The 17,734-nt window shown below is 39.5% G+C and overlaps 1 protein-coding gene across 2 annotated transcripts in view; it reads right to left on the bottom strand.

Annotated features, from left to right (window-relative positions):
- The window catches only part of FAM19A4 (family with sequence similarity 19 (chemokine (C-C motif)-like), member A4), an 85,485-nt gene that overhangs the window by 14,134 nt on the left and 53,617 nt on the right, over positions 1–17,734 (bottom strand). The window lies entirely within an intron of this gene.

Genomic DNA, 17,734 nt, shown 5'->3' with positions numbered 1-17,734 from the left:
ATTAGGTCATCATAACAAGTCAATTTTTCAATCTATGTTCCTTGGCCCTTACAAAGCCACAGGGAGAAAAAGAGATTGGAGTAGTCAATTAGATGGAGTAGACAAGAAGATACGGGGAGAGCACACTCCTCCTTCCTTTGGCTTCCTGTCTTGCATTAGGTTTTATATTTAATTATTTCCCTTCATAAATGGACACAATAGAGCACACTCCTCCTTCCTTTGGCTTCCTGTCTTGCATTAGGACAAAATAGACAGGGTAATATTTAATGGAACTTATCTGGCCCTTACAAAGCCACAGGGAGAAAAAGAGATTGGAGTAGTCAATTAGATGGAGTAGACAAGAAGATACGGGGAGAGCACACTCCTCCTTCCTTTGGCTTCCTGTCTTGCATTAGGTTTTATATTTAATTATTTCCCTTCATAAATGGACACAATAGACAGGGTAATATTTAATGGAACTTATCTTAAATTGCAGAGAAACTTTCTGCATAACAACATGCAATCAGTGCTTGCTATGCCTATCATTGCAGGTAGGCTAAGAACAAGGTAAGACGAAAAGGTGTCATAGATAGCTAAGCTTTGTCAAAAAACAAAACAAAACAAACACAAAAAAAACCCCCATACAAACCTATACAGATTTCTCAAGTTCCCTCCCAGCCCATTTCGAAGAAACCTGTGATAAATATTCTATGCTACTGCTTTCCTCTCAAGGGCCTTTCCTCACTGTTCACTATCCCCTATTTCTCTGAGTTTATTTTCACTTCCTCTCCCTTCCTTGCTCCTGCTTTTACAGCTCAGCTCCACTGCTCCTTGCATTTGACCATTTTCATCCACTGCCAAACTCATTCTCTGCCCTGCCTAAAACCCTTTCTCACAGACCCTCTCTCCTCTTTGCATAAGTCATTTCCATGTCCTCAATTTCCTGAACAGCCTTAAAGTGCTTCATCTTGCATTTGTCTCGTCTTATTTAGAGTAGAGCCTTCTTAGATGGCTCTTATCTGTGTTTGTAAAGCACCTTGTAAATTAGCAGCACTACAGCAGGGTGGGTTTTTTAATAAGTGATCTAGACAGAGAGACAATGCTGAGAATAATAAAAATATTCACCATCAAAGCAGTACAGGCTCCTTATACGAGAAGAGGCTGCAGTACAGATATAGGTGGAGGTGTGGGTAAATCAAAGGTACAGTAGACTAAAGAAAGAAGGTGAAAGGGAGAGGACCCAGAAAGAGACAATCTTTCAAGTGGCAAGTCTGGAGGATTGTCCTGTTTCCTACTACCTCCACCCTTGCCCTGTCCTGGGTTGTTTTGTTGTTGATATTTTTACAGAGTCTGTTACCAACTAATACCTGACATAGGATTTTGAGATTGAGAACACCTTGGTCTGATGCAATATGGTGAGGCTTACATCCTCATAGATGAAATCTTATTGAATAATTAAGGTCACTGTACTTTTGGGGCAGAAATTTTTATGGGTTGATTAAGTGGAAAAACTTAACTTTCAAAAGAGTTGGCAATGCAATTTAGGTTTTGGGGATGGGTGGGAGATTTCCAAAAAAATGAGAGTATTCAAATTATATATATATATGTATATAAAAGTTTTTACAAGGTTGACTTATCAATGTTCCTTTCCTGTGTGTGTTTTGGTTTCACAATTATTTCAAGCACAGCTGAAGGGCTGCCTGACTTTTGTTGCCAAATTTATATTCACAACCTCAATGGACAAGAAACTATGTACATGCAATGCTGGAAGGAAATTTAGTCTTCTATTTCTGCACTGAACATGTAAAAAGAAATTAAATATGCAGAGGTGGGTTGTGTTTTTTTTCTGAGGAAATAGCTACACTGTACTTTTAAGCAAAATATGCTACAGCAGAAAAATGTATACTGTTTCTTTTTCACAGAAAGTCGGAAAAATATTGAAGACAGCATAAAAGTATCTTACATAGCTACTGTAATAGGTTTATTGGCAGAGTATGAATTTTCATGCAAGTACCCAATACCCATATCATAATAAACTTAAAAAAAAAACCAAAACGTTACTAGCTTGTAACTTCTCCGTAAGAGAAGAGTAGCTTCTCTGTAAGCCAATATGGAAAACAAATACACAAATATACAAATACACACATGCCACTTCATTCCAAAGAATTGTTCTTTGGACAAAACACCTCACATGACAGTGTCTGGAGATAATAAGCAGATGGTCAGGAGTTCTGACAGAAAAGATTTTGTCAATTTAAGAAAGTTTATTTATTTATTTATTAGATCTACAGCCTGAGTCAAAACCCTTTGGACTAAATGGGAAAATTCCACTGGTTTCCTACAGTGTTTATAGAGGTGATCCTGCCTTCATTGGAGTCAACAACAAAATTTCTGCTGCCTTCAGAAGAGCAAGATCACAGTCTGGATTGTCTCTTGAGAAGGAGACATTATAAAGAAGGGAGGAAAAAGCAAACATTTGGAACTGCTCAGGCCACATATTTGAATTTGCTATGTATCTCATCTGAAAGACCAAGTGGCCAGGTATTCTTTTTAATTAAAGTCATTATTCACCCAACATCAGATGCCAAGATAAAGGTAGAAGCCATTTTTTCAGAAGGTACATCATAAGGATGGACTAGATCCAGCTCCAACGATCAATACATAGCTGAAAGAATGTCTATTTTCAAGCTCAAATCCTGCTTCCTTTAGGTGAACAGTCCTGTTAAGTCAATACCAAGATAAATCAAACAGGTTGGCCCTGAGCATACAGCCCGAAAAACCTGGGGCTTGCTTTCAATTATCTTGTTTGAATTTTAAAGCAGTGACACTGCTCCCCTGAAGTGCCAGGAGTCAACAGGCACAGAGTTGTTTGCAGGAGGCAAAATTAAGTTACCACATAAATGCATCCTTTGATTTTACTGTTTCACTATGCACTTATTCACACTTAGCAATTACACAAGCAGGTAAAAGAAAGTGTCCCCCAGTGGTCTGCTGGCAGGGGCGGGATGCTCAGGTTTGAAAACACTACTGCCACGCAAGGGAAGACAGCCCTCTCCCCCTTTGTTAAACTCTTATGGAGTTTAACAGTGAATGGTACTAAAAAGCCAAAGACATCTGCATGCATCATTTGCGTTAATTGGATTGCCCCTGTAATAGTCTTTCCGCTCCTACATATGCACATCTATACTTCCTCCTGCTTGTTCACACAAATCTTAACACTTTTTATTCTGTTGAACACCACACGCATTTTTTCTTAATATTCAGACACATCTGTGACCAGGTGCTGAACAAATGCTAAGTGTTAACAAGCCAGCTTTCTGTCCTGGCTAGAGAACCTAGCACTCAGTTTGCAAAGTACCTTTCGGATTTAAGAAAACTCACAAAACATCTTAAAAACTCATTATCAACTCAGTCCATTTCTGCCTAAATCTACTGAAACCTGTTGTAATCTACATTCAGGTGCCCAAAGGCAGCAAAAAGAAAGAATATAAAAATACTCTCCTTCACATTTTAATCTCCATCTTGTACTAGATAAACCATCATCTCCGGTTGAAAGTACATTTAAGGTACAGCTGAAAACATAATGACAGAAAAACTCACTAACAGCCTTAAAATATTTCATAACCAATGGATTCTCAGGAAGCCAAGGCATTAGAGGACTGAAGAATTTTTGAAGTGTGAAGATCACAGTAAGTGAATTCTATGCCAGAGACATCAGGAAAGCCATTTCAGGCAGAACTGCAATGAGAGATAGGGAGAAAGCCAGGCTCTGGAGAGCAAAGCCCCTTTGGGCTCACTTATAAAAAGCCCATAAATTTATAGCTCTTCACCTGTAAGCCTATTCAGATCTGCAACCTAAGGGCTGTCAATATTTGCAGTTGAAATTCAGCTACATCTTCACATTTAAATAAGAAAACTCTCCAAGGAGAGATACATTTTATCAGCAACAGTACCACAGAAAGGTTCCCGTCGTAGAACACCTTCTGCATACTGAAGAGAGGATGTCTACCAGCCAGGCACTGTGGAGGACAGAGGCTGAACATCAAAATCTATGGGGCTCTGGGTTACCTCTGATAAGAAGTTTGGCACGTGCATTGCTCTCCACATCCCAATTTCTTTACAGCTTAGTTCCCTAGAAATGCCAACTCTATTCACATTCACTAAGGACACTTCCCCTGTCTTTCCATACAGGGCTCGCTAACGGAAGCAACATCCAGGACACTCCCTGCCATGATTTGTGCTGCCTTTTGTAATAAGACCTACAAATAATCACAGCAATCAGGTGCCCATGTCCAGAATGTCTCCTAATGACCTCATGGACTGAACACAAAAAGGCTCTTTCCAGCCCAGAAGATGGCAGATTAGAGCTGCTAGACAGCCTTCAGAGTTTTCAGAGAAGGCAGTCATCATCTCTGAATAACAAGAAAGTAAAAACTAGGAAGTTATTAGACTTGCACATTACAAGCCAACACAAATGTTGTCAGTAGAGTTGACAGAATAATCACGATTTAACTGTTTATTCTCAGTTTAATAAATTTTTTCAACTAACTGATTTGACAAGACCTTGTTTTCACTTTCTTCATAGAAGTCAGGGGCCATGTATGCAATTAATGCTTCTAAAACTTGAAATGAAAAGAGGGAAATACAATTATTGTTAATAAAATATCAAACATCACAGTGATGTACTTCAGAACTACAAGGAAAATATCAAAGAAAGAGGAAAGCTTTCAGAAGGTTGCTAGCCAATTCTGTCCAAATCCATTTCATCTTTGTGACTAATTCTGATCACTCCCAAGGAGTACTCTCTTAGTGCAATATACATGCAGGCAACATGCCTTTATCAAAAATCCCAAATAACCTCCTCTTTCTCTAATTTCTTAGCTAAGAAACATACAGCAAATACACATCTAAAGGGAGTTTTAATCTCAGTTTCATAAGCTGCCCTCTTTGATGAGGAAAGCAACTAGTACTGTGGAGAACAGCACATCTGGACAGTAGAACAGTATGACCCTAGCTCAGCACATTCTTCAGCAAGCCTCAAAACCAGCAAGCTCGGTCTGCACAAAATCAACTGCATCATTTATTTAAAGGGGAAGAGGCTGCCTGGCAATAGGGAGATGAATGGTGATAGAACCTAATACTGCAGACAATGGTAAGAGAAACGAGTTTAGAAGTCAGCACTCTAAGAGGAAAGCACTCTAAGAAGCTTGGTACCAGTACATAGTCTCTTCCTCCTTCATCTCTGTCACAGTTTGGGCCAGATCGGCCAATGATAGGACAACAGCTGTTCTCCTCCACCTCTCACTCCAAGGAGGGAAAGAAGAAAGATAAAGAGACTTATAAGTTTAGAAAAAACTAAACTACTTTAATGAAATATTAGTAATAAAATAAAACTGAAATAATTAAATGGATACAATATATATAAAAAACTGCATCAACTTCCTAGGAAGATGTAACTTGCAGGCACCAGGGAAGTTCCAGGCTGGACCCAGTGACAGATGGGAACTGGATCCCAAACAGCAGACAGGGTCCTCCTCAGACACCTGTCATTGAAGAACATTAGCCACTGAAGAAGACACCTGACCCCTAAATGCCTCAGCTTTTATACAGAGCATGGCAGATGGGATGGAATACCCCATTGGTCAAGTTTGGGTCACCTGACAGTAAACAACATGGTCAGCTGACCCCAGCTGCCATGGCAACAAGGATAAGAAAGAGTCTGCTTAACTGACCAGAAAGTTGGCTCTGCTTGACCCCAAACCAGGACAATGCCATGCTGGCTTTTTCTTACAAATATATGAACACACAGAAAAACACACCAAGAGGCAAATATTCTTAGAAAAATACATATATTAAAGTAAATAACATTTTCTATTTTTCACAGCTTTTTAAGCAAACATATTTATGAGAACCTCTCCATCTCACGGGGAGCTTTTGGCACGTGGAAATGGGAAAAGGGGTGTTTCTAAACCTCTTCTAAGGGGAGAAGCAAAAAGTCACTTGGAAGGTAAAATTAGCACACTGTCTTCTACGCTGAGAATTTCAGCAGAGTTTTTCTCTCCTACCATTCCATCAGCCACTGGATTCTCTTCATAGTAATTTCACATTCATGTCACAAGCTCCTGACTTAGATGCTCTTGTATCTCTCTAGATATACAATATATATGTACTTTCTAATAAGTTGTCTCTTCAAATACAATTCAGTCCAGTTTCACTTGTAAAGTTTTATCTTTTCACTTGTTGGTAGCGAGTGTTCAGAGAGTTGAGAGAGTCTAGAAGCACCACCAGAGGCCAGTTCAACTGCTCTACAGATAAATGGACAAGAAAGGGCTTCCCATAATAATATGGCCATGATAATGGCCACAGTAAGATGCAGAACACGAACAAAGGGAGCAAGGAATCCAGTTTGCTATCCATTACTCTCGCATTCCTCAAATACATAGCAGTATTGTGATTACTAGAGCTAGAATCTGTAACAAAGAAAGTAAACAAAGATACAATGATCTCTCAGATGAAAGAACTGAGGTTGATGCTCACCCAATGTGCAGGTTTCCAACCAAAAAGTTTCTCACAGCCCATAAAGTTACAGCCTTTGTTCCAATCAAGACACTTGCGCTTCATTGGTTGTGGATGTCAGTGGTACAGCATGTGCAAAATCACAGTCAGCATTTTAACCGGATAAACACAGAACCAGCACCGAACCACTTTAACTTCTTTTGGGTAAGAAGTGATACCCAAGGAACCAAAACCTCTCAAAACAAGCAACCAATTTGAAAGGAACCTGAGGGGTACGGGAGATCTAGATGTGTATTTGAAAACAAGGTGAGTGACCACAAACCCTGATAATGAGACACAAAAAGTTAATGAAATCAAAAGCATAACCTTTCAGTGCAGGTGGAGGAACATGCTGACACAGCTGGAGAGAATCATGTAATACAGTGAATTCTTTGGCGAGTGTCAGAGGTCACATCCATATGGAGATTAAAGTCCCCTGGAATAAGTAGCATAGGTGACCTTAGATCAGACACAAGCATTGAGACTTCTCCAAGGAATGAAGCATTAAATCTGAGTGGTCGATAAATCAAAACAGCTGAGACCAAAGTAGGTGCTGTAAATGGGGGAGGGAGGAGGGGAGAGTTGCTGCAAATGAAAGGAAAGGTGGATGAAGAGTGACCTGGAAGCAAAAACAAATTAAAACATGAGCCTCTCTACCTGCTGGGGTGCTATGCTGAAGTTAATCAATAAGGACTGCCTTTCAGCCAGGCAGTAATATTCATCCTGATTCAAGCACACATATCATTTGTACAAATGAAATCTAAGAGCATAAAACTTCATAAAGTACCTCAGAGTAAAGCGGTGCTATTCATTTCCTGCGGGGAAACTTTCTACTGTATGACTATTTTAGGTGAGGCAGAGAAGAAAATATAAGGGAAAGATTTGGTTTTCCATCATATCTTGTAGCAAATGAGCAACATTGTGCTCTGTAATATAGAAGTATTTCCCACATGTCCTATTAACATTCCCTCTCAGTATTACATGTGGACCACTCTTTTTCTCTTATTTGTTCCTTCCTTCACAAATTCATCATGAGAGAAAGGGAAAAAGAATGAAACTAGCTCCCTAGAGAGATTTCTGCCTGCCTGGAGAAAGCAGGTTGTTTTGGTTTAACCCCAGCCGGCAGCTACAAACACACAGCCACTCACTCACACCCCCCCCCCAGCTGCGATGGGGGAGAGAATCAGAACAGTAAAAGCGAAGAGAAACTCGTGGGTTGAGATAAAGACAGTTTAATAGGTAGAGCAAGAGCTGTGCACACAAGCAAAGCAAGAAATTTATTCACTGTTTCCCATGGACAGGCAGGTGTTCAGCTATCTCCAGGAAAGCAGGGCTCCATCACGCATAAGAGTTATTTGGGAAGAAAAATGCTGTAACTCCGAATGTCCCCTGCTTTTTTCTTCTTCCCCCAACTTTATATACTGAGCAGGATGGCATGAAGTATTTCTTTGATCAATTGGGGTCAGCTGTCCTGGCTGTGTCCCCTCCCAACTTCTTGTGCCCTCTCAGCCTGCTCACTGGCAGGGCAGTGTGAGGAGCAGAAAGGGCCTTGTCTACACAGCAACAACCAAAACCACCAGTGTGCTATCACTCTATTCCCATCCCAGATCCAAAACATAGCATTATACCAGCTGCTAGCAAAAAAGTTAACTCCATCCCAGCTGAAATCATGACACAAGTACGCACACATTTGTATAGGCCAGGCTTACAGTTGTTCACCAGTTTGTAAGCAAAAATTCAATTTTCTGCCGCAGTTGTGAGGGCTAACGGCCTCTTAAAACACGGTCACCCTTGCCACTGGAAAGTAAAAGTAGCAAACTGGGACCGCAAATTGGGAAGGACTATCCCATCCGCGTCCATAACCAGCTCTTTGTCGATGGCAGAAGCCATCCTAAGATGTCACCACTTCAGCTGTAGCAGGCACCATGGCCTCGGTGAGCTCACTGACCCCAACAGCCTGCAGCCATTTGCAGCTGCTCACCATACCCAAACTCAGCACTGAATTTGTACAGTTTATTACTTTACACATCTGCCATGCCAGAAGTGCCTTTAATATTATCCTAAACTTTAAGAAATTATAAAAGAAAGACAGACTTGTGCCCTTCTGAGCATTCCTCTACCACCTGAAATTACCATTTTGGACTTAGCTGCATAAAACAAATGTTTGTAAGCTACTAAATACCAGAGGTATTTTTAACCCAATTCAAGGTCGTTCATCAGACAAGAATGATATTTGTTTAGAGAATATGAAACAGCAATTGTCAGCTAAGTCATTAGGCTCTGCAGATTAAGCAAAGGGCAGTTGCCAGAAAACAAAGTAGATGTTTGGGAAGGAAGGATCTTCTTCATTTCAAGTGAAAATTGAATCTTATTCTCCTGTCCATGTATAATGGGTAAAACTGAGGAGGGCAACCAAGGCAACTTGGATTCTGCCCCCTTTCAGTGCTGAAAACAACTCAAATTTACAAGGGACAAAGAACTGCTTCTCTGATTTTTGTTTTTTAAATGCAAATAAGCATTTCCGTCCTGTAATGGAATCACTTTTATGGGACTGTAAAGTAATAGGCCTGTGCCTGAATTTGGCAGTTAGAGGTAGGCAAATGAGTAAGTATTCATTAGTCAACCCTCATTCGAGAATCTGCTTAGGAAAGATCCGGACATAACAGTTGTCATTAAATGATGTAGTTCATGACAGTTTTTCTGGTTGTCCTGTCTGACAGTCTTAATTTAAAAGACTGACCTTGGCAGTGAATTTCTCTTTCCATTAATTACTCCGTATTTATTAAAATCATGCAGCAGTATTTGTTGCTGCTAGAAGAGTTGTCTTTTGCAAAAAACAGGAACAGTGGATAAGACTGCAGATTTGAATGATACATTTCATCGCTGAAGTGAGATGAAATTTTCATATGATAGGCAAATCAGGCAAATGAAATTTTGAGAAACATTACAAGCAATCAGATCGGTTAATGCACTGGGCACCAGGCCATCAGCTCCTCAGCTGGTCTTTAATCCCTGGAAAAGCCCCTATGTCTTGATCACCACTGATTAATTATTTTCAGAGTTTGCCTCATTTTATATCAGGTTTTATATAGCTGTAATGGTTATCTTGGGTTTATTCTGATGGAATGGATAAGGAAAGCATCGCAGCAGTCCAAGTAGAAGATCCAGCTGCCAGTTAAGCAATAACAGGTCATAAAACTGAATTGCACAAATGCATTTTTAATTCTGAGTGGCAGGAGGACTTTTAAATGGTTTCAGCATGTGCAGACTGTATCCAACCTGGCTGAACAGCTAATTGAACGTAAGCTATTTTAACTATTATATCCATAAGTGCAAAGCATAAGTGAGGTTTCCAGAATGCCAACAGACTATTTTTTCCTCAGTATTATTGAATGACCTTTTTTTTTTCCTACATGGAAAAAAATATTCCTGCAGATTGCCCACTGGTTTATGCTACACTGTAACAGTGAAAGAGACAACACTAAAATATAGTCACAATCAAATAAAATGAGAATCAGAACCTGATCACAATTTCCCATAGGCCCACATTAGAGCTCGTGATCCTGATTTATACAGCCAGCAATAAAATAATAATTAAAAAGAGGGTCAGAATTCAGAAGTTGTGAGGGTCTGTACATTTCCTCTTTCATACTGAAGACTCTTGTTCAAAACTTCATCATTAATACTTTTTTTTCTTTTCAAGGCTCTGTAGATCTCTCGAGCCTCTCAACTTTCACTCTTTAATCTTCTTTATCTAAAAATAAAGATGCAAACCTAAAATTTTGTCATGTCAGTTGTAGGCTGTGGTCCAAACAACTCCCATGGAAAGTGCAGTTCAGAGAGCCAAATCTGGAGATCTGTACTCAACCTGGTACCCAACCCAGAAATGGATTCTGCCACAATACACATCCTATGCTGATATTTCCTCCATACTATTTGTATATCATTAAACCTATTATCTTATGTAGAAAAAGGCCTTTTTGCAGTCAGTATACTGCTTGTTCTACCCAAATTTGTTGTTTTTTTTTTCATTTGGCAGCAAACAACATTAAAGATATTTCACCCAGGCTTACAATGTGAGTTGCTATGAAAAAGCTGTATGAATCAGTAAAAATAGAGTGTCAACAGACCCTTCTGAAAAATGGAAGAACTAGAGGTGAAGACGTTCTTCTCCTATTCCACAGATCCCCTTCATAGCATCCAAGAACCCAACCCTTCTTCCATTCTTATAGAAATGGACAGTTCTTGACAATGATTAGGTAGATTATCCATTTTAATTAGCCATTCAGCTGAAAGCGAAAAATTAAAATATCACTTTAAAATGGGTCAGCAGCTACTGTATCCTGTACAACAGGAGCAAACTGGGGAGTATCAAAAGTCTCCCTCTACACTATGGCTTAGCTTTGACAGAAAGAGACTACAACTTTGGGAGAAAGTCCAACAGTTCAGTCCTTGAATCATATTCAAGCCTCACTGTCACCACTCAAAAGACTAAGAATATTCTTGGTTCTTGCAGATTACTGTATTAGGAAGGGCTTCTTCTACCATGAGATTGAAATTCACTTCCTGATAAATGAGCACATTTATTTTGTGATGTAGCAGCAGCAATAATAACAGTTTCCTACACCTGTATGTAGCAAGAGAGTCACTGGCTTAGTCCCAGGACACCTGATAAAGCATATTTGGATTGGAGACTCAAAGTGGGTAAAACTGAAGAAGTCGTCTCAAATTCCCAAAGGTCCAGTTAATATCCCAAATATATCAAGTTCTTATCTTGTCAATGAAATCTGTTTGAAATCAATGGAAATGAGATGTTTAAATAGCAGGAAGACAGCTGTATATCTTTCTAGAAATTGGCCAAAAAAAAAAAAAAAAACAAAACCCAGGTCAGCCAGAAAAAGGGACATACTTCGTTCACTACAGAAGAGAGGGATTGCCCTTTTTAACAAGAACACTTGTCACAACTGAGCAAGTTGCAGAAACAAGGTAGTGAAATTGTCTTTCTGAAGTATCCCAGTTAGCTTGTCAGGTTTGACAAACTTTTATTCTTACCAGAAAACAACAGGCTTCTTCACCTGGTGAATTTTCCCTTGGCCCTAATGAGACTATCAGCAAATGCAGAGATGAATTAGAATAGTCATTAAGGAGGCAGAGCATAAAAAATGAGCCACAGGAAAGGTCAGAGCAACGAGGGTGAATGAAGAGGAGCACGTGCCCTGTCACAACCACTGCAGATGTGAAGGAAACAACCAGGGGAGAGAAGCAGATGTTCCTGTTAAAGCTGTGCAAATTTGACGGCTGCTTTCAAGGATAATGGAGCAGCCATAGGTGGCAGGAGAGGGCACGCCATTAACTTACACAAGGCTGGTTAGGCTCCCCCAAGAGCCATTGACTTTAACAGAAATGCTCCACCATCTCCCCTGTCTGACTAAGATTAAAGGTGACCTGCTACGGTTGTCATTAGTTCCACTATCTTTCCACAAAGATGGTACTCTAATTAAAACGGCTGGGTTTTTCCTCTTGCAGGGTGCACATTACAAAGCGAAAACTTTTTAAATGTTTCTTCTGATCATATTAAAAAAAAAAAAGTCAAATCAACAGTAGCACTGCTTATTTTTCCTACCTTTAAAAACCGTGTTGACTTAAACTCATTAGAAAACAGCTTCTGTTTGTGTGGTTGGCTTTTCTTGATCTTAAAAAATGCATTGCCTCGCTGGCCAGGTAAATTGTCAGATGGTAACTAACTTTGAAAGCCTGTGGACATCATCAGATATAGTGTCTTTCTGGTACTTCCTTTAACTCAGTGCCCCACAAGGGACAGTGTGGGACGGACCAACAGGCATTGCTTGTGATAGCTGTTCTATGGAGCAGTAGCAGCTTCATAAAGGCTGCCCAGGCTGGTACTTCGCAGCAGCAGCGAAACTGGCCAGAATCACCTTAATCTTACCCAGCTGGCTCAGTACAAGAAAACAGCAGAAATTCTCTCTCCTATCTAGATAAGAAGGAAGGAAAAAACAGCAGGAGAAAACGTCAGTTTTTCTTAGGTGGATCCGTACTTCCTAACAGCCCTGAGATTTCCAACTAATTTCACACTAACCACCCATCTAATGGCACTTCCAAACACTGCCAAGTAGAAATGGGAGAGAAACAATGACCTTGAGGTGAAAGGCTCTCTATCTCGTTACTGCTCCATTGAGGCTTCCTGTTTTCATGTGATTGCATCTTGTAGTTATTTACAAGTGCCTCTTTCAAGCACAAGAAATTACAGGACTTTCTTTATAGTGACTATACACCTGACCATTTGAGATGAGGCAATACAATTAACATATTGGTTTCTGCACTGCCACTTCCATGAAGAGAACTCAATTGCCTGCACACTGACAGTCCTGGTTAGTCCAGTTTAATCCTTCCTTGGCAAACAGAACACTTAAGGAAAATTATTCACAGACCTGGACTGCCAGCCATAACTTATTTAATGAAATAATCTGAATTTTGTAATGTAAAAACACCTACATTTCTGCATTAATAAAAATCTGACTTCTGCTTTAAAAATATTACAAAATTTTATTGTTAAGCAAAAGGCATGGCATTATTCAGCATGAAAATACTGACAAATAAATGTATTTTCAAAAACTTTTTTTTTTATCATTTTGTATATGATTTATTACCTGCAAGCTTCCTGTTAAAATATTTCTAACTAAGTCATTTACTTATGTATTACATATGAAATAAGAGAAAATTTTAATTGAGGTCTCCAACAAATTGATTCTAAGAATGTAAAAATGGTAGTACAGAAGTTAGGGCAAAATTTCCTTTTATTTTTGGGCAAAGGTTAAGGGATAGGCAAAAGAGGAGGAAGATTTAAAAGATTATACAATGAGTATAAAATAGTTATTGGGTTTAAAAAAATTAAATGCAGCAAAAGTTAGATTTTGCTGTGAATCACTGAGTGTGATAAGGAAGGATGCATCTAGGATGAGTATTTTTTATTCATTCTGAAATTGGTGGCAGACAGCCTGAGGTTACTATAAATATATACATTTTGGAAGTGGCCTTAGCTGAGAAGGTACCCTCTTCAACAACATAGGCCCAGAAGAGTTCACTTATAAACATGGAAGCAGGTTTTTCACTATCAAGTTCCAAGCATCTTGTGCTCTGAGAAGCTGAAAAATAATCATCTCTCTTTAAACACAATAACTCCAAACTACACAGCAAGCTAGACCAGGGAGCTGGCAGTCACCACATTCAGAATTCCATCTGGCCGTGTATAGAGTATCCCTAACGCCAAGTTACACAAAGTGTTGGTTTACAAGACTCAGCACCAGAGAGACTTAGACCTTCAGATATGGCCTTTAAAAACACCTGACGCTTCACTTCAAATATCCTACTTTTACTGAAGGAAATTTGCTGTGCAAGTTCATTAAGAAAGCCGGGAAGCACCAGAATATACATCAATTCCTAGCCCTTACTGTTCCACATGGGGTGGCTAAATGACACATTTCAGCATCCCCTTTTCCTCAGGGACTGTGTTAACTCTAACACATCCTAGTGACAAGACCTGAACAACAGAACCATCACAATGACGTAGGCAAATGAAATTCCCCAGGTACCACGATGACTCGAAGAAAGATAGCATCCATGAGAGAGTCCCTGAGCCATGTTCTGCATTGCTTGTGGATGGGACACTCGAAGACAAGTGTGATAGTTCTCACAAGGACTTCTCTGCTGCCTCTCCATAGGGCCCACTCGGATCACAGCTCACTGTGTTTTAATCACAGAATCTTCTAGGTTGGAAGGGACCTTAAAGATCATCTTGTCCAACCATCAACCTAACTGACAAAAATAGGCACCCACACAACAAACAAGGAACATCATCACTAAACCATACCTCCCAGCACTACATCAACCCGTCTTTTGAACACCTCCAGGGATGGTGCCTCAACCACCTCCCTGGGCAGCCCATTCCAATGATGATCCCAGCCGGCAGATTATTCCCAGCAGAAAAACATAGAGAAGTTTTCAGGTATGGCTTCCAAACCGACTGCAACAGTTCAGCACCCGAAGGACTGAATCACTGTATTTAGTATAAATTTAACTCCTTTCCAGAGCTTTAGGTATAAGTACCTTAAATATCAATAGTAAAAATCCCAGACCACCAACGCCCTCTTGTTAGCTACAAAGGCTGCCCTTTTTTCCTCCTCTTGAAATCTATTCAAACTGGGAGTTGGGGTGGATTCGTTTCCAAGGTGCCCTGGCTTCAACATTTGTTCTTTAACACAGGCGAGGCATTGAGAGCACTGAATGGCCACCTATAGGTATCTTTTACAATAAAACGAACAACGGGGTGTGTCAAAAGACGAACTCAGTTACCCTCCTACTGAGAACTATTCCATTGTTCAGTTTGTACTCATTAAATTTTGCTAACTATTAGACATGAAATCAGACATGTTATTTGGCAACAAACTTGACAGCTACTTTCAATGGACTAGAAAAAACAGCATCATTTATCTCCTGCAGGAATGTATTTTGCACTCTGAAATTAAAAGGTGCAGTCTCTTGAAAATCATAACTGGCTTTTCCTTATTTATTTATTTTAAATCAATGACATCAGGAACTTCGGTAATATATGGTTATTTAAAAAAAACATCAAAATTGGGTAAGAAAGAATAGATTTCTATTTCTTTTAATGTTTCTGTCAGTTTAAACCAGAGATTTATTTTTAAATTAACTTTTTATATGTCTATCAAATTTCAGTAAAAGCTCCAGTACAGAAGAGGAAAATCCTGTTAATCTAGACCCCATAAAGCCTGAGAATACCACAGTGAAAAACCAGACAAATTTTGGATTAAGTGTCTCATCAAAATTGGGACTACCTTCTTTAAAAGAATTTCTTACACACCCTTCCTAAGATTAGCAAGAATAGTGGTGTAGCTGATGACGATTCATTGCTTAGAGAAGAAGTAAGTTTCAGATGAGAGGTGGATGGCAATTACTAGGATGAACAGATCCTGTATTAGAGATTCAACATGCTGCCAGTCCACCATATTGGCTTTTGAGTATTTTTAAGCATGTGGATAGAGGTGGATTATTAGATGGCTTCTGTTTCAAGGCACGCAGACAATACATGGAGGCTTACTGTTAGGAGTGGAAAACATCTTTGTTTGCAGGATTCTGTAAATGGCTTGCCCAGACACCTTCACACTACAAACTGATGCTTTCACTGAAGCTGAACAGGGACTCCTCTCAGCTGCCACCTCAGACCACAGAACACCACCAAAGGTGCTGAATTAAAATCTTTAAAGAAAAGGCTGTAGCAAGGAATGACCAGTTTCCAGTTATAGGCAGAGAGCAAACATAGTCTAGTTTCTTTTAGTAAGCAATCAGTCCTTGGGTGTAAAAGTAAATACAACGTGCCTTATGTCTTATCTTCACCAGTTCTGAACGAAGACAGGCAATTAGGCAAAATGAGAATGGACTCAGTGAAACAATTTGTTGTTTGTTTACTCTACAGTATCATCTAATAGAGACTCCACAGAAACAAAACCCTTCCTGGAGGTCTTTGCTTTGCTCATAACTCATTACCCTAGAGACATGAGATATCGCTGATGCTATTTTAATCCACTAAGCTGCCTTTGCTCAGCTCTGTGGCAAGTCTTATAAAACCCTGCCATGTACAAAGCAAAAACTTCTCTCTCCTGGCAAGAAGACCTTGAACTTGAAGGTCTGAATCTATAACAAGGCAGACTACAGCAAAATGACTAGTCATAATAGTAGTGCAGGATAAAGCCTTATATTTTGAAATTTTAGGTTTTGCTGTACTGTATTAGTGCACATCCAGCAGCCCTTGTCACCAGTAATTACTATCCCACAGCAACTACACAAAAATACTCGCCAATTAACTAATTTCATTTTGACAGTTTTGGAAACAGAGGAGAGGAGAAATATGGATGTCTCCAAACCACAGTCAGCAGCTGACACGCGCTTTCTTTCTATCGAAGGAGCTGCTGTCAAATGAATTGCTTAAAAAGGTACTTGAGGTGGTTCTAGAGAATACAGCAAGGATGCATTGCAGAGCCTTCTGCAAGTATTAATTCCTGGGGTGCTATTAAGATCGGTACAAATGAAAAATACGTCTTGCTGGCAAGAAATGACAACTTGAGAAAAGTGCTATTTATAGATGGCCGGTATTTTAAGGCTAAAAGAATTTTGAGAACAGCAATTGCCTCTAAAAAATAAAGCAAATCTTGACTTTTTCAGCACTATGCACTAAATATTTAATAAGGGATCCTGGAGCTCAGAAAGGTTTAAGACACTGTGTTAGGATATTGAACTAATAAGCTCCTCCAGTAAGCCTCTAAATACGTATAGTTAAACACTACCTAGTTTATTTTAATTATTTAACACAGAGACTGAAGGAGGTTAATGTGACCCAGCGGACTTGTTTATGTTGAAAACTATTGCCTCTCCTTATTCAAAAATCTGCATGCTGAGCTGCATCATAGCACAGAGTTACAAGGGAGCAATAAGGAATAGAGGTTTACAGCTGCTTGCTAGCATCCAAATCATAGCATTTATACCAGGGCAGCGACTGCAGGAAGGCACAGGTAATAAAAAAATTCAGGCCCATTGACTTTGTTGACATCACTGCAAAAACTAATACATTTAAGTTAGGCATATAGTTGAGCTTACCCTTGATGATGGAGGATTTTCCTAGTTTCCAAAATTTAGTTTTAAAAATATAGAAATCCCCATAATTTACCATTAGTTCACAAATCATAACTGCTTCTTGTCCTTCCCTCTCTTCAGACCATGGATGACATGTCACTTTGATCTTCAGCCTTGTCTTCCAGCTAAGACAGTGGAGAAAACAGCCTTCTCTAAACCACTGAAAACAATGAAAAAACCCAAATCCCTTCACTTCAAAAAACCTAAAGGACAGTTATTAAGGCAAAAAAAATAAAACCACTTTTGCAATCTTCCACATCCAACCAAAAGAGAGAGAAATGAGGGCAAGGTAATCACTCATGGGCCCACCAGGAAGGGGGGAATAATCCAGCTTTAAGCAATACCAGCTAGGGCCCTGTATATTCACCTGGGCATCTCTTCCTTAAAAATACTAAAGGCATAAGTAGACAAGGGCTTGACTTTAATTTTTAGCTGGGTACTTGGTTGATCAAAAGAAATCTTGTTCAGAAACATT

Source organism: Calidris pugnax, unplaced genomic scaffold (genome assembly GCF_001431845.1).
Source record: "Calidris pugnax isolate Ruff unplaced genomic scaffold, ASM143184v1 scaffold81, whole genome shotgun sequence".
Classification (NCBI taxonomy): domain Eukaryota; kingdom Metazoa; phylum Chordata; class Aves; order Charadriiformes; family Scolopacidae; genus Calidris; species Calidris pugnax.
Note: the sequence above shows the minus strand (reverse complement) of the source record. Positions and strands in the feature narration are given on the sequence as shown.